We start from the raw sequence: 25,056 nt of genomic DNA on the forward strand, positions 1-25,056 counted from the left end.
TGGGTTCCAGGCCAGGATTGGATGAGCCATTACTTTTAAGTCTCTGTGGGTGAGACAGTACACCACAGTGGGAGCACGTGTGGGAGCAGAGTATTCACCTCATGGCCAGAAATGAATAAGAAAGAGAGAGAGGCCAGCAGGCCACAAACCTTCAAGGACACACCCTCAATGACTTAATGCCTCCCGCTAGGCCCCACCTCTTAAAGACATCACCTAGTAAGCATGAAGCAGAGGGCCACATGGGCCTTTGGAGGAGATCCCAGATCTAAACACTGACTCCTGAAACTTCTACTGTGCTTATACCCCTGCCTCTCTCTCTCTCTCTCTCTCTCTTTTCTTTCTTTCTTCCTTCCTTCCTTCCTTGCTTTCTTCTTCTCTCTCTCTCTCCCTCTCCCTCTCTCTCTCTCTCTCTCTCTCTCTCTCTCTCTCTCTCTCTCTGTCTTATATCTACTACACACAATTGCACTGAACATTGCTGGTTCATATACACTAGTACTGTTCTCACAGGTGTTTGCTGTTTCTTCCCTCACAACCATGCTGGAAGGGAGGCATTCATCTTCTCCCACACAGGCAAGAAGGCTGGGGCTGGAAGGGATGGTGTAACTTCCTGAAGGAAAAAGACAACGAATAGTCAGTGGAGGTCTCTCTGCCTTCTACAAAAAAAATTTTAAAAAAATGTTTTCTGCTTTCACCATGGAATACAAGTCTGCATCACACAAACATCTGTCAAAAGATATCAGGTGCTACTCATTCTGTTTCTTGCCAGAGCTAGTATATGTAAATGAATATAGATAAAGAAATGATTAGGTAGATACATAGAGGGATGAGGAGGCAGGCAGGCTAGAAGGAAGGAAGGAAGGAAGGAAGGAAGGAAGGAAGGAAGGAAGGAAGGAAGGAAGGAAGGAAGGAAGGCAGGAAGGAAGGATAAAGGGAGGAGGAAGAAGGGAGGGAGGGAAGGAAAGAGGGAAAGGGAAGGAAAAAGAGAGAAGAAGGAAGGGAAGAGAAGAGTAAGGAGAAAGGGAAGGGAAAGAAAGAGAATGAAGAAAGAGAGAAAGGGAAGAAGGAAAGAGAAGAGAGGGAGAAAGGAAAGAGGGAAGGAAGGAAGAAAGGAAGGCAGGAAGAAGGAAGAGAGGGAAGAAGGGATGAAGGGAAAAATGGAAACAAAAGACAAAGACAGGGAGAAAGGAAAGAAGGAAGGAAGGGAGGAAGAAAGGAGAAGGAAGAGATGGAAAGGATTCACAGTGGGCATGTTGAAGTACCATTTACCTAAAATAAAATGCACATATGCTTGGGGTACATACCACTAGACCTCAAGAATTGTACAGCAGACCTCTTACCCATAAAGGAGACACATTCCAAGATGACCAGTAGAAATCTAAATCCACAAATTGTATCAAACTCTATAGCTATCCTATTTTTCCTATACATGCATGTCTATGATAAAGTCTAATTTCTGTATTAGGCACAGTAATAGATAAGCAACAATACTAATAACCAAATGCAACACTATACTATAATAAACTACTGTATATCTATCATAAAAGCTATCTCACACAAATGATTTATTTCCAGAATGTTCCATTAGTATGTTTAGAACAAAGATGACTTTGCATACTGAAGCTTTAAAAAGCTCCAGCATAGGCAACAGGCAACTATTTTATGTTCTCACATGGCTGTAACCCCCAAACCAGATGCAGACACAGCACCCCCATTCCCCAAAAAGCTCCCTGCCACAGAGCTGAGTCCATCTTTCCCCACAGGCTGCCACCTTCTGCCTCCCCCCACCATAGTCCTTTGTCTGCTCTTGAACAACACATAAATGGGTCCCTGTGTGTTTTCTTCTTTTGTTTCTGACACCTTTGATTCAGCATAACCGTTTTGGAAACTCATTGACAGTGTTGAATGCTATCAGCAGTCTGCCTACTTTGCTGAGCTGCATTTTACCATGTGTATCCACCGCAATTTCATTTCTCATTGACAAGTTGTGGACATTTGGGTAGGGTCCAGTTTGAGGGTTTTTATAAAGAAGGATACGTGGGTTTTTTTTTGGTAAAGATTCATTGTGGGTTTAAGTTTGTATTTCTCTTGGGTAAATATCCAGGAGTGATTTGGCTGGGCCAAGTTAGAGGTAGATGTTTAGCTTACAAAGAAAATAGTCATTTTCCAGAGTCCCCTTGAAACCATTTCACAGTCCTTCAAGCGAGACATAGAGTTTCTGGTTCCTTCATATTTCTGTCAACTGATGGTCTCTTGTTTGTAGCTCTTCTGGTTATGTATGAAGTGGCATCTCATTGCAATTTAATTTGTGTTATTTTTGTGACTCAAGATTATTGAACTCTTCTTCATGTACTTACCAACCATTCAGATGTATGTGTGTGTGTGATCTTTTCAAATCCCTTAGTCATGTTTATTGCCTTTATTTTGTTGACTCATGTGATTATTTTTATCTTTTTTCCTTTTTAAATGTTTCTCTTTCTCCACTTTTTCTTCCTCCTCTTCCATCTCTTTCCCCTCACTCTCTCTCTGTCTCTCTCTGTCTGTCTCTCTCTCTCCTCCTCTTTCCCCCCTCCTATAACACTCTCTATTTGTAAGACAGGATCTCATTATATAGCCCAGGTTGGCCTTGAACCCACTCTGTAGCCCAGGCTGGCTTCAAATTCTGGATGTTCCTTCTTTAGCCTCCTGAGTACTAGGATTACAGGCATGCAAAAATTCTTTATATATTCTCTTACAGGGTCTTTTTCAAATATTGTTTTTATACTACAAATAATCTATGCCTTCCTTAATAATCTATATTTCCTTAATGTGTATTTATAATTTTTACGAAACCGTGATTTTGTTATATTTTTCTACTTAATGAATTTTGTATTCTCCATAAGAAAATTGATCTATCCTAAAGTTAGGACAATTAATGTTATCATTTAGAAGACCAGTAATTCTAGCTTTTCCCAGTAGTGCCACCATCAATCTAGAATTAATTTTGGCTTATTAAGCAGAGATTAAATTATTTCCAGTTACTCACTTGTTCCAGCAAGTGGGCCTTTCCCTTTCTCTTTCTTTTTTCCCCCACATTTTATGCTTCTTATCTATTTTATTTCTTTTTTTTTTTTTTTTTTTTTTTGCCAGTCCTGGGGCTTGGACTCAGGGCCTGAGCACTGTCCCTGGCTTCTTTTTGCTCAAGGCTAGCACTCTGCCACTTGAGCCACAGCGCCACTTCTGGCCGTTTTCTGTATATGTGGTGCTGGGGAATTGAACCCAGGGCTTCATGTATATGAGGCAAGCACTCTTGCCACTAGGCCATATCCCCAGCTGTATTTTATTTCTGTGTGTACATGTGGAGGCCAGGAAGGGTCAGTATGCACAAATGTGTACCTAAACTCACCTGGCCAGCATTTGCAGGAAAATGCCATAGAAAGGATAAAAATCAAACATTTGTTCCTGATCCTGGGAGGAAGTCTTTCCCAATTAATCTATGAATTCTTTTTGAAATTAAGGACATTTACCAAGTCTTGTTTTTTGCTCCTAACACTTTGGTGATATGCTTTTCAACATATTGAGCTTATGTATGATCATTTTTCTTTTATCCTATGAATGTGGAAAATTATATTGTTAGTTTTTAAATGTGATGCCTTAGAGTTCTGAAACAAATGTCACTTCATTATTATGCATTCTTTTTTTGAGAAAGCCGCCTGCATTCTGCCACTACTGGCTAAGGATTTTCACAGCCACCTATGTTGACAAAAAGTACTGAAACTACAAAAAAAAAAAAAAGTATTTAAAAAGTACGAGGGAAAAAACCCTACAGTTTCTTCCTCTGTCAGCAGTTGTCAGAGCTTGATGCTAGGGTTAGCCTGATCTCATAGAATGCATCAGGCAAAGGGGTCTTCCTTGTTTCCTGAGATTGTGCAAGACAAAAATGACTAATATTTTACAAATTCTACAAGGTACATTTTAACTCTAGGATGTATCTTATGCTCTTGTCATTTGCCAAAGGCTTGCTATATCACAAAATTGATGGCCACTTAATATGTAAAATGTGAAGTCAGATTAGAATACCTGTCCTGTAAGGTAAACATTGCCTGTTATCCAGTCCCTACGGAAGAGTTATTTTTGTGTACTAGCTGGTAAGATCAGCATGCATATATGGCTGTGCTTATTTATACTGAGGTTGATATATCTCATTTTAAAATGTATGGGTTTTCCACCAACCAGGCCCACGTAAGTCATTTTTTCCTGACAACAAATAGATTTGTTTATTATTTAAATGTAAAAAAACCATAATTTCACCTGTCTCCATGCTATTCCTTTGTGTGTATGAATGCTGGCCTTGTAAGAGGACATCAGTGAAGATATCACACTGGTAAAAATTTTTCTGAGGGGCTGGGGATATAGCCTAGTGGCAAGAGTGCCTGCCTTGGAAACACGAGGCCCTAGGTTCAATTCCCCAGCACCACATATACAGAAAAAACGGCCAGAAGCGGCGCTGTAGCTCACGTGGCAGAGTGCTAGCCTTGAGCGGGAAGAAGCCAGGGACAGTGCTCAGGCCCTGAGTCCAAGGCCCAGGACTGGCCAAAAAAAAAAAAAAAAAAAAAAAAAAAAATTTTCTGAGTACTGAATTCTTATCCCTTATGAGTCAGCTCACAAATTCACATGTACTCAAACTCACAAGAGTAGTGATCTTATTAGACTCTGTGAATTTGGGTCGGATGCTACAGACTGATAAAACATTTTAATTTACTGGCCTTCAGTGGATCATATCTATAATCCTATAATCAGGAGGCTGATATCTAAGGATCAGGATTTAGAGCCAACCTGGACAGGAAAGTCCAAGTGCTTTCCAATTAATCAGCAAAAAGCGAGAAATGGGTGTGTGCCTCAAGTGGTAGAGTACCAGCCTTCAGGGGAAAAACTAAGGGAGAACATCTTTTTTTTTTTTTTTTTTTTTTTATTAATTGGGCATAAATTTTTTTTACAAGGTGATGTGCAAAGAGGGTGAGGGTGCAGTTACATAGTAGGGCAGTGTGTACATTTCTTATGATATCTTACAACCTGTTTTTCTATCCCTTGTCTAGGTCAGGTTGACATATATGCAATATACAATGTATCAAGAACATATACAGTATTCACAGACTTGGTCTCTACTGTCTCTCCGTCTCCCTTTGTTAACAGTCATATATCAGGGAGATCATGCCCCTTTGTTTTCTGTGTTCTAGGCTTGTCTCACTCAACATTATTTGTTCGAGTTCCGACCATTTCCCTGAAAATAACAATATTTCACCATTCCTAATCGCTATGTAGTATTCCATTGTGTATAGGTACCATATTTTTTGGATCCATTCGTCTGTGGAGGGGCATCTGGGTTGTTTCCATATTTTAGCTATTGTGAATTGTGCCGCGATAAACATGGTAGTACAAATGCCTTTTTGATATCTTGGATTTTGCTGTTTAGGATAGATGCCTAGGAGTGGTATGGCTGGGTCATAGGGTAGGTCTATATTGAGCTTTTTGAGAAACCTCCATACTGTTCTCCAAAGTGGTTGTACTAATTTGCACTCCCACCAACAATGGAGAAGGATTCCTCTTTCCCCACAGCCCCTCCAGCATTTGTTGTTTCCTGAGTTCAGAGTATAGGCCATTCTAACTGGGGTGAGGTGGTATCTCAGGGTTGTTTTTATTTGCATTTCCTTTACTAGCAGGGATGTTGAGCATTTCCTCATATGTTTCTTTGCCATTTTTATATCTTCTCTTGTGAAGTCTCTCTTTAGCTCTTTTGCCCATTTCCTAATAGGTTTATTGGGCTTGGAGGGGCTTAGTTTTTTGAGTTCTCTGTAGATGACCGATATCAGGCCTTTGTCTGTTGCTGTGCTGGTAAATATCCTTTCCCATGTCGTTGGCTGTCTTTCTATTTTGGTGGCTATGTCCTTAGCAGAAACTTTTTAATTTGTAGTAGTCCCATTTGTCGAGTCTTTCAAGGGAGAACATCTTAACCTTGAGTTCAAGCCTCAGTCTCTCTCTCTCTCTCTCTCTCTCTCTCTCTCTCTCTCTCTCAATTTCTCTCTCTCTCTCACACACACACACACACTTAAATCACTGGTTGAAATTTGGAACATCCAATCAGTATGACTTATCTTAGGTGAGAGAAAGCCCCTCCTTGTCAAAGTCACAAGCATCATAAGAAACACACAGCAAAGGAAGCCTGCACCGCTATTGGCCCAGTGATTATGGAGAACCAGAGACAGGGGATGTTGAAGACTAAGACAAGGCCAGAAGAATGAGTGCTAGAGTAATCCCATTATTGCCTTGGAAAGTTGACAAAGACAGGCAGTATGTATACAGTATAATACACAGCTGGGATTAGGAGACAAGTAGTGGCAAGGACAATGTCGTTTAAATGATCTGGTTCAAGGAGGGCAGAGCTAAGCCATTGCATCCAATCCTAATATGAAAGCAGACACATCAATGGTAGGCCCAGAGCCCCATCTTCCTCAGAGGCAGAGATGTTCTTTGAGGAGCTCTACACAATAGCTGGGTTTGAAGCAGGGAATCACAGTGACTAACCTTGAGCATCATGATATCCTTGTAAGACCCTTCTCATACAGGATAAAATAATACAACAACAAACAGCCCAATGCTGGTGGCTCATGCTTGTAATCCTAGCTATTCAGGAGGCTGAGATCAGAGGATCATGGTTTGAAACCAGCCCAGGCAAGAAAGTCCTTGAAACTCTTATCTCCAACTAATTGGCTAAAAAGCTGGAAGTTGAGCTGTGGCTTAAGTGGAAGAGCACTAGCCTTGAACATACAAGCTCAGAAACAATGCCCAGGGCCAGAGTTTAAGCCCCCCCAGGACTAGTATGCACGGGCACACATGCGGACATGTGCACACACATGCACACACACACACTCACACACACACAGAGAACTCAAATGCATCCTTTAATATGAGATCTGTTGTTTCTCCTATGTCTCTGACAATGTTCAAGACATGAAGCTATTAAGAAATACTGTTTACTCTTGATAAATCTCCTTACTATCTATCCTAGATGAGTTTCTTTCCTCTCTACCCTTACGTCTCTCAGCCTCATAAAACAGATGATCCCTTCTGATTTCTCTTTCTTTTACTTCTCACCATTTAGAAGTGTACAAATACATGGTGTTTATAAAGACATGAATGAAATAAACATAATAAACCTATAATTAGGTCTTTCTGCACTGTTAACTTCAGTCTTGAAGACATCTCTGTAATTCTCAGGAATTGAGTGACCCTTAATATGTAGCTTAATGAATTCACGATTTCCTTTCATTGTGCTTTAGTGAATTTGGCATTATCTTATTAAGATAATGAGAGAATATGAGAGAATAAAACATGAGAGAATAAAACAGGTGTTTTAAGTGGTTTTTTTTTTTATCTTTCTGTACCAAAAAAAGCCAGCTAAGTGCTGGCTTTTTAAAATTCTCACACTGGTAATCTTAGTTCCTGGCCAGGAGGATAGGGGGTGAGATAGAAGGATCACAGTTCCAAGCTAGCCTGGGAAAAGTTTACTAAAAACCATCTCCAAAAATAAAGATCAAAAAAAGCTAGGCTGGAGGTATGACTCAAGTAGAAGAGCACCAGCCATGAGCAAGCAATTTGAGTAAGAGCTCAAAGCCCTGAGTTCAAGTCCCAGTACCACAAAAAAACTCCAAAGAGCTGAAAAGTATAACTTATACCCAAACAATATTTGTCAAAATGCTCAATTTGCCAATTCCAAACCTTTTGGAAAAAAAAAGAAAGAAAGAAAAACTTTTGAATTTTTTCCCCGTCATCCAGTCTGTTTTTATTATCAACAACTGAAATATTTTCATGTGTTGATTGCTTCAGTAAGCGTCAATAAAAGTCATTTCTCTCTCATGTCAGCAAGTATGGGGATATTCCTGAAGGTGTCCTCCGAAGGCAGGGTCTTTGCTACCTGGAGCCCCCTGTTCAGCACCTTGGGAGGGAGTGTTGTGAAAGATCTAGAATATCTGATCTATTCTAAAGAACTAGAATCAGCACAGCTCATTGTGTTCCAAATAGCTACACAACCACCCCCCCCCCAAAATAAAGAACACTCAAAAAATTGAACACTTTGGAAAAGTTTAACTGTTACTTGCAACAAAAATGTAATCTGATGATGCTAATACTTTATCAATATAATAAGAACTACTAGATTCATAGAAGCATGATAAGCTTTTTTTAAAATCCTGAATGTCTGTCCAGTGCCATAGGCTTGAAAGCCTTAACAGAAAAAAAAAATCCACTCCTTCTAGAAACAGACAAAATAGAACATAACCTACAAGCTATTTCCCTCCCTCAAAGCCCTTTAAACAAAGATGAAAAGAAAGATGCCATAAAAATGTTTCTGGCATTTCCCATTTTTAAAATACAAACACATTGATGTATTTTTAATACTATAAAACAGATAAAAGAGAGAGTAATATTTTAAAGGGTGGAATACTTTGTGCTAAAGTAAACAAAACAAAAGAGCTGTCCTGGAAGTCAAAAGTTATTTCCATGAGGGGCAACATGTTTTTCTCATTATGGAGACAAGCAAGTCCACACTTACTGGGCGACCGCTGTCCATGGTCAGTGTCTGGGGGTCGCTGCTGCATTCAGGGGGCTCATCAGGCGCTCAGCCCCCAGCTATCAGGCAAAGGAGGGCTAGGAGCTCCGGGCCCTTGCAGCAAAGAAACTGTGCTCTCACCACATTTCAGGCGAGCAAGAGGATGTCTTTCTGCATGCCCTTCATCTGACACCAGGTGCGCATATATGCACACAAACAAAATATATGTACACACAAATGCACAGACATACAGATACACACAGACACATACATAGATACACGCATGCACACTTGCACATATATATGCATACATAGATGCTTACATACAAGTACACAGACATACGGAGCTATACATAGACAAGTACACCCACCCAAGTCTTTGATACACACATATAAATATGTGCTAATACATAAGTACATATAGACAGAAAACACACAGACAAGGGAACATAGATGTACACACTCAAAGATACACACACATATATTCGTAGGTGCTCACACACAAGTACACAGACATACACAGACAAGAGAACTTAGACGCTTATACTCAAAGAGGCACACACAAACATACTTTCCCTGATTACTTATCCCAAGGGCAAATGACAAGTATTCTTCCACTAGGCTGGGAATATAGGAACAGGTATCCTTCCCCACAGTCTATGTGTGGGACTGGAAATGGCACATCAAGTAGGAGCCCCAGTTCAGTAGAGAATGGGAGAGAGAGTGTGCACCTATGCCGGCTTCCTTCTCACAGCTGAGGTGCCAAGCATGCTGCACTGTACCTCAGCAGCTGGCAGGAAAACTCATCACTAACTCAGGGCTGCACAATATTCCTGAGGTTCCAGAAACAAGCTCCACCAACACACATAGAAATGAAGACATTCAAAGGAGAAGCACGCCCAGGCACTAGTGGCTCACACGTGTAATCCTAATTACTCAGGAAGCTGAGATCTGAGGATCGTGGTTCACAGCCAGCCTGGGCAGGAACATTTGTGAGACTCTAATCAACAAGGAACCAGCCAAAAGCCAGAAGTGCAGCTGTGTCTCAAGTGGTAGGGTGCTAGCCTTGAGTGCAAAAGCTTAGAGACAGCACTCAGGCCCTGAGCTCAAGCCCAAGGACCAGCACACGCACAAAAAAATGACAAATAGCAAACAAACAAGCAAATAAGACAGAGAGAGAGAAAGAAGAGAGAGAGAAGCACCATGCATCTGATTTTGTGGAGAACATTTCTTGCTGCTTTGGTTTAGGTAAAGGTAAGAAGTCTTCTCGGGATGGTGAAATGTATTCAACATATTCCCACCTAATCAAATAACCCTATGAGCCGGTGCAGGTCATATCATACACAATGGCCAAGGGAAACATGTCTTATGAGTGGTATGCTAAAAATACACTTCCCAGAGAAGTCATGTGATCATATAATACAGAATGTATAGACAAAAACATGAACATACACATGTGTGCACACACACGTGCACGCGCACACACGCACCCAAATACTATTGTTCTGTTGTTCATTATTTGCAATTAATTCCCTTCATGGCTGGAGATGCCTTGAGAAAAAGTCCTCCCTCAAGGATAGAGTGTGTTTTCTAGCTAAATATGGCTCCACTCAGGATTTTCTGTATGGCTGACATTCCTTTGACCACACCATTCTATCAGCCAACATTCCTCTGTGCTTAAATTAGCATATATTAATAGCACAAGGCAGGGAGTTCCTTGTGTCTATCTTTCTTTCAGAACCATCTCAAATGCTTCTGTCTGCTCTATATCATCATGTGTACTTTGTGGTAGGACCAAACTGGGAAATGCATCCAGAGAGAAGCACACTGGCTAGCCCGGCACTGGTGGCCCACGCTTATAATCCTAGCTACTAGGAAGGCTGAGATCTGATCATCTTGGTTCTAAGCCGGCCCTGGCAGGAAAGTTCATGAGGTTTATCTCCATTTAACCTACAAAAATTCATAAGTGGGGCTGGGGATATAGCCTAGTGGCAAGAGTGCCTGCCTCGGATACACGAGGCCCTAGGTTCGATTCCCCAGCACCACATATACAGAAAACGGCCAGAAGCCGCGCTGTGGCTCAAGTGGCAGAGTGCTAGCCTTGAGCGGGAAGAAGCCAGGGACAGTGCTCAGGCCCTGAGTCCAAGGCCCAGGACTGGCCAAAAAAAAAAAAAATTCATAAGTGGTGGTGTGGCTCAAGTGGTAGAGTCCAGTCTTGCATGAGAAACTAAAGGACAACATCCAGACTCTATGTTTAAGCCCTAGTACTGACAACAAGAAAAAGGCCCTGCAATAGGACAGTGAGAAGCAAGAAGGCAGGACATCTCTCGCCCACAGGTGATGTGAAGAATCAGTGTCTAGAAACTGAAGGAAAGTCCTAGGGGACAAGGTCTCATCCACATCATGAAGTGTGGTGCTCCTAAAGAGCAAGTGACCAGAGTACTCCAGCTGGCTAGACACCAAATGTGTGACCCACACCCACACCCCAAGCTTCATAGCTGAACCCTAATCTCCAATGTTGTGAAATTTAGACTTTCAGGATGAGATTCAGATCAGATTGGGTCATGAAAGTGAAATCCAAGATGGAATCTCCTCATAAAAAGAGATAGAGACATGGGATATATATCTCTCTCCTTCCTTGCTTCCTTCCTTCTCTCATCTAGTTTCCTCTCCTCTCACCTCCTTCTCTTTCTTGCTCCCTCACTTCCTCTCTCCCTTCTGTTCCTTCTGTCTCTCCCTCTTCTTCTTTTCCATCTCTTTTTCCCTCTCCTCCTTTCCCCTCTCTCCTTCTCCCTCTTTCTCTTCCTCCTTCTCCTTTTCCCTAGCTCTCTCCTACTCTCCTTTCTCTCCTCCCTCTCCCTGTTTACCCTTTCTCTCTCTATTCCCTCTCCCTTCCCTTTCTCCCTCTCTTTCTCTCTCTTCCTCTCCCCATCCCTCCCTCTCTCCTCACATCTCTTCCTCTCCTTGTTACTTCTCTCTCCCCATGTTCTCACTGAGGAAAGATCACAGGGACATAACCTAGAAGAGAGTCCCACCCCACCCCCACCCCAACCCAGCCACTCTGATGCAGAATATTGAACCATTAGCCTCCAGAACATAAGAAATCCACATTGGTACCCAGTCTTTGGTAGTTCTTGCAGCCCAAGTCAACCATGACACCTCCCATCCTCTGCCCCCATGGGATGAAGAGAATAGCATGCCAACATGGTCTTAGGGACAGTAGAACTGTTATGCTAACTTTATTCCATGAATACATATAGAATTTCAGTGCTTAACCATACCAATGTTATCTGTACAAAAAGATAGAAAGTACCTTCTCTCTTCTAAAGCAACTCTAAGTCTAGCCAAGAGGTGCACAAGTGACAAGATACCTTAGGTCTCATAATGAAACCATCCTACCTTAGGGGTAGGAAGAAGAAACATGCAACTGAGTCCAGATCAAGTGGGAAGGAGACACAGAAGCTTGCACAGAATATCCACATATCAGAAAAAGGCCGTGATAGTTCAATGGAAAAGGCATTGCAGGAGATAAGAGACAAGGAAGCCAGGAGGGAGAGAGGCAGGAAGGGGCTGAGCTTCGGAGCCCAGGTGAGCCCACCCTAAAGCTGGAGTCCAAAGGGCCTTGAGTGTCTACATAAGAAATATCCACTTCAATTTCAAGGTATGAAGGAGACACAGATGGGATAATAAACAGCTCATTCTTCATTGAGAACCCATAGGGAGGGAAGGATAAAATGATGTCATGAGTGATGAAATGCCTTTGAACCACTAACTTACAGTTTAACAAAATGAGTACAAGGCAGCTGACGCATCTGGTGGGAAAGTGGGGAGGTCAGGAGTGGGAAGATGGACCGAGAGAGTTGAAAGCAGGTGGGGGAATTGGAGTGGGGAATGCAGGTCGTCCTATCAGCATGCATATGTCATCATGGAAACAGCTAACTTGAGGGGCTGGGAGGGGTTGGGAAAAATGGGGGACAATAATGGAATGGGTGGCACTGATCAAAAGCACGTCACCCAGCCTCTAGGGATATCAGAGGTTCACAAGCTTTTCTCTCGTTTTAAAATACACAATGTATTCATGACAGCAAATCAAACCTGTCAGTGGTATCAAACAAGAAAGATCGATGCCACGAACAGGACCACTGCAAACGTATTAAAGCTATGTCACAGCACACATAGGGGTTTAAGTACCTTGCTTTGTGGCATTTGTCATATTAAGAGCTGCAGCATAAACACAGGGGAGAAAAGCAAATCAAATGTGGTGTAAATACAGTGTAGTTGTTCCTACTTTTGTGGATGCAACAAGTTAATTTAACTGCCAGAAGTCTTACCATTTTGAAACAGTGCTGTTCTTTTATAGTGATGTGGACTCGTATTTCCTTCTGAGAAATGATAGATGATAGATAGGTAGATAGAAATTATACTTCATTTTTTACCTTTTTTGGAAGTCTAGTTGTTGTCTTATACACTGTATATGTTCACAAATCTTCAGAAAACAAGATTCTTACTAGATATGGTCAGCTATGAGTGTACTGTAATGCCTTTCAGACTGAACAGAAATGGATCCACCAGCACTCAAATACCCTAACAAACAATGGAGACTCATATACTGAGGCCACTTAAATTTTGCACATGGCTAGTCTTCCCTCTTTCCTCTCCAAACTCCTTTCCTATATGTTGAGACAGGATACCAAATTTCAAAGCTCCTGTGACCAGAACTTACATAACATTAAGAAAGCTACAGCACCTATAGGTGTACTTATAGGTGGCCTTCAGCACCTATAAGACAAATCTCAATTTTAGAAATATTAAGAGGTAGAACTAAGGAACAAAGTGTTGGTTTTAAGAAATGAGTGGATGGGAAGGTGGGAGAAAAGTGAGGGGGGAGGTAACAAGTTTGACAAGAAAAGTACTCACTACCTGAGGTATGTGACTATAAGTCCCTCTGTACATCAACTTGACAATTGAAAAAATAAAGAAAAAAAAGCACGTCACCAACTGACATGGAAAACTGAAACTCTATTGTACAACTACTTAAAGATAATTTTTAATTCTTTTGGGTTTTTTCTAGTTTTTACTTTTTATTGTTATTATAAAGCTGATATACAGAGGGGTTATAGTTATATAAGTCCGGAAATGATTACATTTCTTTTTGGGCAATGTCACCCCTTCTTTCACTCTCCATTTTTTTTTCCTCCCAGCCCCCCGCACATGTTGCCTAGTTCACTTTCAACATAGTGTCCAGTGAGTACCACTTCTGTATTTGTTCACCCTTTCTCCCTCCATGTCTGTGTCCCCCTCCTTCCCCCTCCCAAAGACAGAGAAACAAAGAAGACAAAAAGAAAACCAAAACCAGCAGCAAAGAAAAAAAATCTTATTTCTATTTTAAAAAATTGTTTTAAGAAAATACTTTGAAAAGTTAAGAGACAAAAGCCTGAATTTTTGGTATGGCAGATTAGGACAAGAATGCAGTCTAACTTATTAGATACTTGGGAATAATATCATTAAGCCAGATGTGAAGCGAGGGGGACAGTGGTTAGCAGGGCTACAGGTGGCCTGTGGAGGGACTGGGTAGAGGTGTCCTAGAGGAGAAGGTGATGCAGGCTCAACACTGGCATGGAGATGGGGGTGGGTTATGGAATAGAAGGCAGTCCAAAAGCACAAGAATATAGCCTGGCACTGATGGGTCATACCTATAATCCTAGCTACTCAGGACACTGAGATCTGAGGACCACGGTTCAAAGCCAGCCTGGGCAGGGAAAGTCCTTGAGTCTCTTATCTCCAATTAATCTCCAGAAGACCAGAAGTAGCTCTGTAGTTCAAAGTGGTAGAGTGCTAGCCTTGAGCTAAAGAGCTCAGGGACAATGCCCAGGCCCCAAATTCAAACCCCATGATCGACAAAAAAAAAAGTACAAGAACATCCCACAGCCACTATAAAAGTATAAAGTGAGGGTGCAACAAGGTGCAAGTTGTCACAGGGGTACTATCAGCAGTTCCAGAGAGATCCAGGAACTGGAAAGCATTGAATGCACCATTCTCAGTGTGTATGTGTGTGTGTGTGTCCCTTAGCTTCTTCACTGAAGGATGGTGCTCTACCACTTGAGCCACACCTCCACTTCCAGCTTTTTGTTGATTCATTGGAATTAAGAGTCTTGTGGACTTTCCTGCCTAGGTTGCCTTTGAACCACAATCCCCAGATCTCAGCTTCCTGAGTAGCTAGGATTACAGGCCTGAGCCACCAACTCCTGACCATCACTTTCATTCCTGAATTTCTAAGACATGGGTGGGAATTACAAATGTTTGCAATACTTGAAAAGAAAAAAAATTATGAAAATTATGTGAGGTGTCTTAGGTGTGATAGGATGGGTGAGGAGGTGACTGTGATGTGTTAGAAGGCCCTCCCCATCAGAGAAGCATCTTGAGCAGAGGTAGACACAAGCGTGTGCTCTAGGGTGCAAGCTGGCTGGGTTCTGGGATAAGGAGGGAAACAAAAGGGGGAGGGAGGTAGAGACTCACTGGATGGCCATCCAAGAGCAGATGTGAACTGAGCCTGGACCGGTCCACTCCTTGGAACCAAAGTGGAGTGGGAAGGAATGAGAATAGGAATATGGGTGACAGGGAGGCTGGATGCTAAGGGAGGGCTTCAGTCAAGTCTCTGGTCAGCTAATGACAAGCATAGTCTCTCATGCCTTCCTCGCCCTTGGGCTAAAGGACACACAGCAACTGGCTAACAATCTATAGGTCCTCCAAGGGCTCCTGTTACACCCTCTAGCCACTCGAGCTTCCCTGGACCCCTCAAGTCCCTTTGACATCAAGTGCTAGCAATGGGAAATGCATGCTTATTAACTCGTATTGTTTGAACCTTCTATGCTGATTTGTGGTAGACTCTTCCAGTGTATGTGAGATTTCTGCTTCTCATTTACCACAACTGGGTGTATATATAGTTTTATAATGTATTTATAGTCTACCTAAAATTCAAATTAAAAATGCACAAAACATCACAGAGTCCTTTATGTTCAAAACCTATCTTCAAAGCTAGGCACTGATGATGCACACCTGTAATCCTAGCTGTGCAGGAAACTGAGTTCTAAGGATCTTGGTTCAAAGCCAAACAGGACAGGAACGTCTGTGAGACTCTTATCTCCACTTAACCAGCAAAATGCTAGAAGTGGAACTGTGGATCAAATGGTAGAGTGACAGCCTTGAGTGAAAAAGGCAAGAAGCAGAGGCCTGGTCCTGAATTCAAGCCCCAGCCCCAGCACAACACACACACACACACACACACACACACACACACACACACACACACAAACACTATTTTCTCTGCAAATAAAAGTTATATTTCACCAGTCACTGATGGCTCATACTTGTATTCCTAGCTACCAGGGATGCTGGATTGAGGATCATGATTCAAGCCAGCCTAAGCAAGACAGTCAATGAGACTCTTTATCTTCAATTACTCACCAAAAGTCAGAAGTGACGCTGTGTCTCAAGTGGTATAGTGCTAGCCTTGAGCAAAAAAGCTCAGCAACAGCACGTAGGCCTTAAATTCAAGCCCCTTGACCAGCACTGAAAAATCATATTTCTTAAAAAAAAACAACCCTATAAGCTAAGAACCACATCCTAAGCAATCAATACTAAACAATCAATGATTATCACACAATCAATGATGTGTGTGACACATCCCTTTGATACTCGTGCTCAGCAGGAGCCATTAGGTATTGCAGTTGGAAAGGTCAAGAGAAGGAATTTCCATTTTTAAAAATTATAAATATTCAATGTTATCACCTACACAGCTTGGATTTATGGTGTATTTGGTGTTCATTGAAAAAAGAATGTTAAAAATAAAGTCTGTCCAAAAATGAACAGGGAGAAACCTGTTTGCTAGGATAGGAATAGAGAACAGTTCTATTGCATTCTAGCCAATAGTATATTGGATTTCTGTGTTTCTTTCTGTCTGTGTATTGGGGACAGGGAAGGACGAAGAGGGGAAATGCTCTTAGTTAAATAAATCCTCTAGCCTTGACCTTAGTTAGGTGTTGCATATATTTAGCAGCACTAATCCATGCCAGTGGTTGTTCAAATATCTATTGCAAAATGATACATATTTTATAGTAAAATTCTCCTGGTTGTATTCTGAGAAACTCTCTAGGGATTTATAAGATACTTTAGAGTCTTGTAGCATTTCAAAGTATCACCAAGAACAATCATCATCTCAGAAAAAGCAAAGATTCCAGGGATAGAAAATTGAAATGACAATTAGGATTCTTGCAGAGTTTTAAATTTACTCATATCCCAAGAGCTCAAAATTCTTTCAAAAACATAATTCAGCCAGTCAGTGGTGGCTTACACCTTAATCCCAGCTACTCAGGAGGCTGAGATCTTTGGATAGTGGTTTAAAGCCAGCCTGGGCAGGAAAAGCCTGTGAGGTTCTTGTCTCTTATTAACCAGCAAAAAGCCAAAAGTGGAGCTGTGACTCAAGTAGTAGAGCACCAAACTTAGTGAAATAGCTAAGGAAAGTGACCAGACCTTGAGTTCAGTCTCCAGTACCAGAACACACACACACACACACACACACACACACACACACACACACACACACACACCATATTCCATTTATTGTACATAGAAAACACCAGGAGCCTCAACTGGCTCTGAGATGTCTTACCATGTACAAATGACCCCGTGGTAGAAATGAGATGAAAATTCATGTCTCTTAGTTCCTCATAATTACAGCCCAATGCCTTAAAAGTACTTTCTTCAGGGCTGGGGATATGGCCTAGTGGCAAGAGTGCCTGCCTCGTATACATGAGGTCCTGGGTTCGATTCCCCAGCACCACATATACAGAAAACGGCCAGAAGTCGCGCTGTGGCTCAAGTGGCAGAGTGCTAGCCTTGAGCAAAAAGAAGCCAGGGACAGTGCTCAGGCCCTGAGTCCAAGCCCCAGGACTGGCCAAAAAAAAAAAAGTACTTTCTTCAAGCTAAACTGGGAATAAAAAGTGGGAGAATTTATGTTCCAATAAGAAGTAAACAAGCTAAAGATTTGATATGACACACTGGGACATACAAACGGTAGGACAGTTGGGGGGTGGGTAGGTGTGTGGGTGTGGGATGTGTGGGTGTGGGTGTATCCCAGTCCTGGGGTTTGAACACAGGGATGGGGCACTGTCCCTGTGCTTTTTCACTCAAGGCTGGTGCTCTACCATGTGGACCAATTTTTTGTTGATTCATTGGAGATAAGAGTTTCCAGCTTTCTGATCAGGCTGTCTTCAAACCATGATCCTCAGATCTCAGTCTCCCAAGTAGCTTGGATTATAGGTGTGAGCCACCAGCATCTGGCAAGATTTCACTTTTGATTGAACAAATGTATTTGATTCACAAGTCCATTGGGAGTGGGAGAGAATAGGAATTGTAACAAATGAGACTATCCCAGGTTACTAATGGGGGAAGGCAGGAACACAGAGACAGACATGATTGCAAACATACTTGTTGCAATTGGGTGCTAAAGAAGGGTGCAGGGAGAAAGGACCTTTACATGGTAGCCCCCAGCAGGGCCAGGAAGCCATCAATTGGTATAATCAAAGCTGACATGGTCTGATAAGGACTGGTGAGATAAGAGGGTTATCTCTATAGGTTCTTGGCATAGACGTTCACTGCTTTTCCTCAGTATTGTGTTTATTTCAGGGTAGATCGAAGGTCAGGCAGGCCAGCATTTAAGAAGAGGGAGGCCCTAAAATATGTGGTCTCTCCATATATGGGCCCCATTTCTACGAGTTTTTTGTTGTTGTTGTTTTTGGCTAGGATCATTTAGGTTGAGAGAATTCTAGCCACTGTTTTAAGTGTCAGAGAGACTGGAAAACCAGATGACAGAGGAGAAAAAATATTTTCCTGAAGTCAATAAGAACTTGCTACAGGTTGAGATGGTGCTCAGTGGCTAAGGCTCCTATTCTCCAATAAGTAGAGGAGATTTCTGTTCAACACCCAATTCCCAGCCAAAGTGGGGTGCCCAAAGGTCCTGGGAAACACTTGCGCCAAGCTGTCTCCAACTAGAGCACCAGTCTCCTCTCCTGAAGCCATGAGAAGTAACATATATCTCAGGAATTCGGAAGTGGGACTCTTTGAGGAGGTCAGTTCCTTGTCATTCTGTTTTTGAGCCCAGGGCCTTATGAATACTAAGCCAACTGTCTTGCTACTGAGCTACACCCACACTCATCCTTCAGCCACTGCTTTTAATTCATCTTAACCAAACTATTTCACCTCCACTGCTAATTGGTGACGTTTTGATTCATGGCGTGATATCGTCTAGGTTTCCTCTTGCTTCCAATGTCCTATAAGAGAAGTTTTAGTCAAGTGCTCATGTGGATTACCTACTGCCTAACTCCTTCGGAAAAGGTCACATATGGAATCCAGCCAGGGCAGCCAGTGATAGCTAGAATTGGCTACAGGAACCAAGAATGCCCTTCTCTGCCTCACCACCTCCTGGATAAAACAATTCTGCAGTTTTTCTTTTGTCTAAGCTTAAGAATATTCTGTGTTGCTAGGTGTTGGTAAATCACTCCTGTAATTCTAGCTACTTAGAAGGATAGGATCTGAGGGTTCCAATGTGAAGCTAGCCCAGGGAAAAAAACTCCATGAAACTTTTAACTCCGACTAACTACCAAAAAGCCAGAAGTGGAGATGTGGTTCAAATGGTAGAAGCACTAACCTTGAGTGAAAAAGCTAAGGGATATCACCCAGGCCCTGAATTCAAGCTCCAGTGCTGCTGCAAATAAATAAATAAATTTTTATGTGTATTTTCCAAGGGCCTGGGTGAAGGCAACTCCCTAGAAATGACAATATTGCCACCAAATCATTTCAAGTGAGTTAAATATAACACGGTATTACTATGCCTCCTTTGTACTCTGTAACTGCTCTCTTAAAGAACTATTCAGCTGTATCTTTCTTAAGCTCTCTGGCTTGAGCTTCTTATGGAAGAACAAAGAGAAGGTCAAACCTCTCATTAGGAACAAAGTTATAATTCAATGTTCCTTCATTTCCTCCAATGAAGGTTTAGTGTTAGGAACCTCTCAAGAGCAGACTGTGATCCTGGGGATTCCACAAAACCATTATTTGGGGCCAAACAAAATCAAACAAAAAAAATGGTGTTAGCATATCATGAGTCATTTTTCTCATCCTTCCGGCTGTGCTTTACCACTTGGGGGTGGGGTAGGGTGGGGAGGTGAAGTGATAAATCATGAGTAAATAATAATCACCAAAATTAAATGTGTGGATGCTGGGATAATTCTTTGTCATTGAGACTCACTAATAACAGTAATTTGGTTGCGTAAATTGCATTGATATCAAATGTTTCTCCTAGGCAGCTTTCAATTAGCAGCTTGTGCATTATACCTTTAAGTGATACAACATCTCACTTAATAGCTCCTCCCTGACCATATTTTGGAGAATTGACCTTCCTCTAGTTTTGTAATGCCTTTCTTTCCTTCCTTCTTTCTTTCTTCTTTCTTTCCTTTCTTTCTTTCTTTTTGTTTCAGGTCTTGATTTGATGACATCATCACACTGAGCCATGCCACTCCAGGGAGCCCCAATGCCTGTCAAAATGAGTTGGTGGCAATTGCCAACCCATACATGTGTCATCCACATTCATCTGCCAGGATCATTGCTAGGTAATGGTGGCTTCTCATTTTCACTATTTCTCAGACCGCCACAGGGCATGTCCAAGTATGGCTCACAATATGCTACCTAGAGTCATCAGCCAGCAGCCAGGCGTCAAGGCCAGATGCAGAGCCAGATGCTAGGGGCTCATCTGTAATCCTAGCTTCTCAGGAAGCCCAAGCAGAAAAGTCTGTGATACTGTTATCTCCAATGAACCACCAAAGTGCCAGAAGTGGAGGTGTGGCTCAAATGGTAGAGTGCCAGCCTTGAGCAAAAAAGCTGATGATAGTGTCCAGGTCCATTCAAGCCTCAGTATGGGCACAAAAAAAAGAAAGAGAGGAAAGGAAGAGAAAGAGCAAGAAAGACAGAAAGAAAGAAGAAGGAAAGAAAGAAGGAAGGGAAGGAGGGACGGAGGGAAGGAGGGAAGGAGGAAGGGAGAGAGGGAGGGAAAAGACAGCTACTGAACAGCTACTGAATGCAGCTCTGGATACACAATGCATTTGTGGCTTAGAAAGACCCCACAGTATCCTCCTTGGCTCTGATAACTGCCCACACTACTGTCTTCACCACCAAACTAGAAAATCCACTCAAAGTAGGACCCAGAATCTGGGCTCCTGCGGCTTACACCTATAATCCCAACCATTCAGGAGACAGATCAGAGGATTGCAGTTAGAATCCAGTTAGGACAGGAAAGTTCATGAAATTCCTATTTCCAGTTAACTAGCAAAATCTGGAAGTGGAGGTGTGGCTCAAGTGGAAGAGCATTAGCCTTGATCAAAAAAAAAAAAAGCTTAGGGACAGTGCCCAGGTCTGAGTTCAAGCCCTAGCACCCTCACAAAAAACAGAGCCAAGAGAGACCATTTGAGTCCCTAGTCATGCTGAGACAATAGAATCTATCGCCCATGTCATCCTTTCTTCACTCAAAACATTCATTATGCTCCTCTTCCTTGTAGCAAAACGAAATGCTAGAACAGAAGGTGAGTCAAAACTGCCCTGTGGTCCTTAGTCCAAAGCCAAACAGTAGGTCAGCAGAGAAATGACAACACTGACTTGAGAAGGGTTACACCAAGGTCCCCTGTGCTGGGATCGCTGGTCACTGTTCCATTCAGCTGCAGGAGACTCATGGAATTCAAGTGAGAGTTCTAGAGGATGTGCAGAAGCTCAATCAAGACCGTACACACATAAGCCAGGCTGTGCAAAGGTGAAATGAGATCCCCTGCCTCCCAGCCCGAGGCCATCCCCAGGCTGCCCTGCTCCTTTCACAGCCTGGCCACTGGGTCACAGTAGGTGTCACCTTGGCCCCAGATGGCAACTGCTAGTTAAAACTGTGATGTGACACTAGCCATGTTACATTTTCTGGCAGGCACTAAAAAGACAAAGAAAAAATCAGAAGAGACAACTTTCATTTTATTAATTTAACTTTATAGGGTAGAGCCAAATCATGATTGCGTCAAGGTATAAGAACTGTACATCACTATTAAAGCATTGCTTCACATTCTTTCTGCACATGAATTCTTTGTGAACCATCGTGAGTGTTTCCTTGAATAGCCCATGTCCGTTGGATTGGCCACATGGTGCATGCACAAGGGGCCAGGAGCCGCTGTACTGGGTGGGCAGCAGGTGCCTTAACAACCCCGCCCCCCCAGCAACAATCGCTTGTTATGCATAACTCCCAGTATTATTCCACCTCTGTTGCCAACAAAATGGTTCCATAGACCAAAAAGTTATAAAGGAGAAAGTTTATGTTGGCCCACCACCCACAGGTCCAAGGTGAAGAGAAATACAGAAGGAGGTGGCAAGAGAGAAGGAATGAGAATGGAACACAAATCGTCTGTGCTCTCTTTTTCCCTTCCAAAGCCACAGCTAGATGCTGGTGACTCACGCCTATAATCCTAGCTACTCGGGAGGCTGAGATCTGATGATCCTGGTTCAAAGCCAGCCTAGGTAGGAAAATCCATGAGATTCTGATCGCCAATTTAACTACTGAAAAGCCAGAAGTGAAGCTGTATCTCAACAAAAGGTAAGAAAAAGTGCCCAGATCCTTGAGTTCAATTATCAGTACCAGCATTAATTAACCCAACTAATTAATTTAATTTAAACAAAGTCATCAGGGCTCATTTCAAGGTATAAGAAATATAAAATATTATTGATGCATTACTTTGTACTCGTTTTGCACATGGATCCTTTGGGATGCAGTATAAGCTTTTGCTTTAACAGCCTATGCCCATTTGGCTCTTAGTGATTTTCTAATCCTTATTGTCTCCCCAAAGCCTTTTCTTGTCATTGGATTAAATGTCCACCTCCTAATCTCCATCACTGTATTAGGGGGCAGTCCTCTAATGGTATAAATCAGGAGCCAACATCAACATGAGCTTAGGAATGGACAAGCTATATTCAAAGTGTACCCAACCCTTCTCAGTATGCACACCACCTTCACTGACCTCCATAGCACCAGGGAGATTAAGAACTATCAACTATGTTGGGTTCGAACTTGTCTTCTAGTGGTTCTTAAGGTTGCATGGAACCACCAGATGATGTAATAAGGACAGTGATTCAAAAATCACTCAGCAGATCCTTGTGTTAGAAAACTGAGTCTGCTTTGGGCAGGACTTCCTGTGAGTTCTCTTCATGGTTCACAGTGAAGTCAACTCCATTGTAAACCGTGCAGGCTGAAGTCAGGAAGCCAAGCTTATCAACAGCAGAGTGTCAGCCCGTTTATAACATCACACGCATCCCAACCAAAATGACAAGCAGTCTCCTGTGTGATTAATTCCATGCATGATTATAGTAGAAAAATGCTCATCATTCTCAGATTACACTGTGAAGTCCCATAGACTGGCACATTAAGGTTGCAGTGCTAATTATTGAACAAGACTCTTACAGCAAATTACCACTCTCGGTCAATATTGTGTTTCTTGCTTCATGGAGGAAGCCAAGTAAAAAACCCTCTGAACACAAAACTTGAAACTCCAATTGGCAGAAAGAGTACTCGGTACAAGCCACATACCTGGATGGGATCCAGTGGGATCACGTAACAGGACCTGTGAAGAAGTAAACTCTAGCCAGAGCCTATCAATTCCTTTTCAGGAACTATACTACAACCGTGAAAAAGGTTTACAGTGGGCATTTAGTCTCTAGGCCTGCAAACAGGTGTGCATTATAAGCCAGGGAGGGAGAAACCTGAGAATAAAAGAGAGGTAATGGCCATCCTGAAGAGCAACCTCTGTGCTTATCGTGTGTGTGTGTGTGTGTGTGTGTGTGTGTGTGTGTGTGTGTGTGTGTGTGTGTGTCCTGGAGTTTGAACTCAGGGCCTGTGTGCTGTCCTTGAGCTATTGTACTCAAGGCTAGCACTCTAACACTTGATCCATAGCTCTACTTCCATCTTTTCTGGTAGTTAATTGGACAGAAGAGTCTCACAGACTTTCCTGCCTGGGCTGGATTCAAACCACAATCCTCACATCTTAGCCTCCTGAGTAGGTAGGCTTACAGGTATCAACCACCAGCACCCAGTTATGGGCTGTTCTTTTACAAAAGCTTTGAAAAGTGGTGGCCCAAAGGAGCTGGGTCACTGCTGTCTTGTGATGACCCAGAACATGCTTGGCATATCCATCTTTTCCTTAAAAGGGCAGGATGGAGGGTGTAATTAGAATGCAGTGAAATATACTATTGACTTCAGGTTCATTAGTTCCCAAGGTCACCCACAGCAGCTGTGAGGTGTAGGCCAAGTCAGAATAAAGGGACAGGACAAAGTATAGTGAGCCACCATGATAAAAGCTTAGTCTTCAAGCCATTATTCTTAAAGTTCATTCAGTTTCAGAGAACAATAAAAGCCCCAAGGTAGGCCAGGCTCCAGTGGCTTAGGCTTGTAATCCCAACTACTCAGGAGACTGAGATCTGAGGATTAAAGTTCAAAGCCATCCCAGGCAGGAAAGTCTATGAGACTCTTGCTTCCAATTAACCACTAAAAAAGCAAGAAGTATAGCTGTGGCCCAAGTAGTAGAGTGCCAGTTTTGAGCAAAAAAGGTAAGGGACCATGGCCAGGCCCTGAGTGCAAGCCCCAGTATTGACAAAATTTAAAAAGAATGGTTGGCCAGGGGTATGATGGGTCTTTCAAACTGCATATATATTATGATGATATCTGTGGCCTCTAGCAGTGAAGCAAAGCAAAATTAAGATCACTTCTTCATTTTGGACACATGAACAGCCATTTCTTCCTTCCTTCCTTCTTCTTTCCTTCCTTCCTTCCTTTCTTCCTTCCTTCCTTCCTTCCTTCCTTTCCTTTTTTTGCTTGTTGGTTCATTTGTTCTCTCATTGTTCCAGTCTTGGGGCTTGAACTCAGGGCCTAGGTGCTATCCCTTAGCTTTTGTGCTCAAGGCTAGTGCTCTACCACTTGAGCCATAGATCCACTTCCAGTTTTTTGCTGGATAATTGGAGATAAGCGTCTCATGGACTTTCCTGCCCAGGCTGGCTTTGAACCATGATTCTCAGATCTCAGCCTCCTGAGTAGCTAGGATTATAGACAGAAGCCCCATCTGACAACTCTTTCTTATCCAGCACTCTTCCTCAGTGCTCTGGAACTAGCAGCATTTGATTTTATTCAATGTCCCTTCTATCATTGAGCCCAGTTAAAGGCATGTATTTTAAAAAGAGACAAGCCAGCGCTGGCCCCACCATCACCACCACCAGCACCATTCTGTGTGTGGTTTTTGGACAAATTGTACAACCATCCAACATGAAGCATTTTTGTGAGGATTAAATGAGTTCTTACATGAGGACATGTAAGAACTCATTTAACACTTAACAATAGCTTGAAGAAGCATTCA

This window comes from Perognathus longimembris, chromosome 3 (genome assembly GCF_023159225.1).
Source record: "Perognathus longimembris pacificus isolate PPM17 chromosome 3, ASM2315922v1, whole genome shotgun sequence".
NCBI lineage: Eukaryota > Metazoa > Chordata > Mammalia > Rodentia > Heteromyidae > Perognathus > Perognathus longimembris.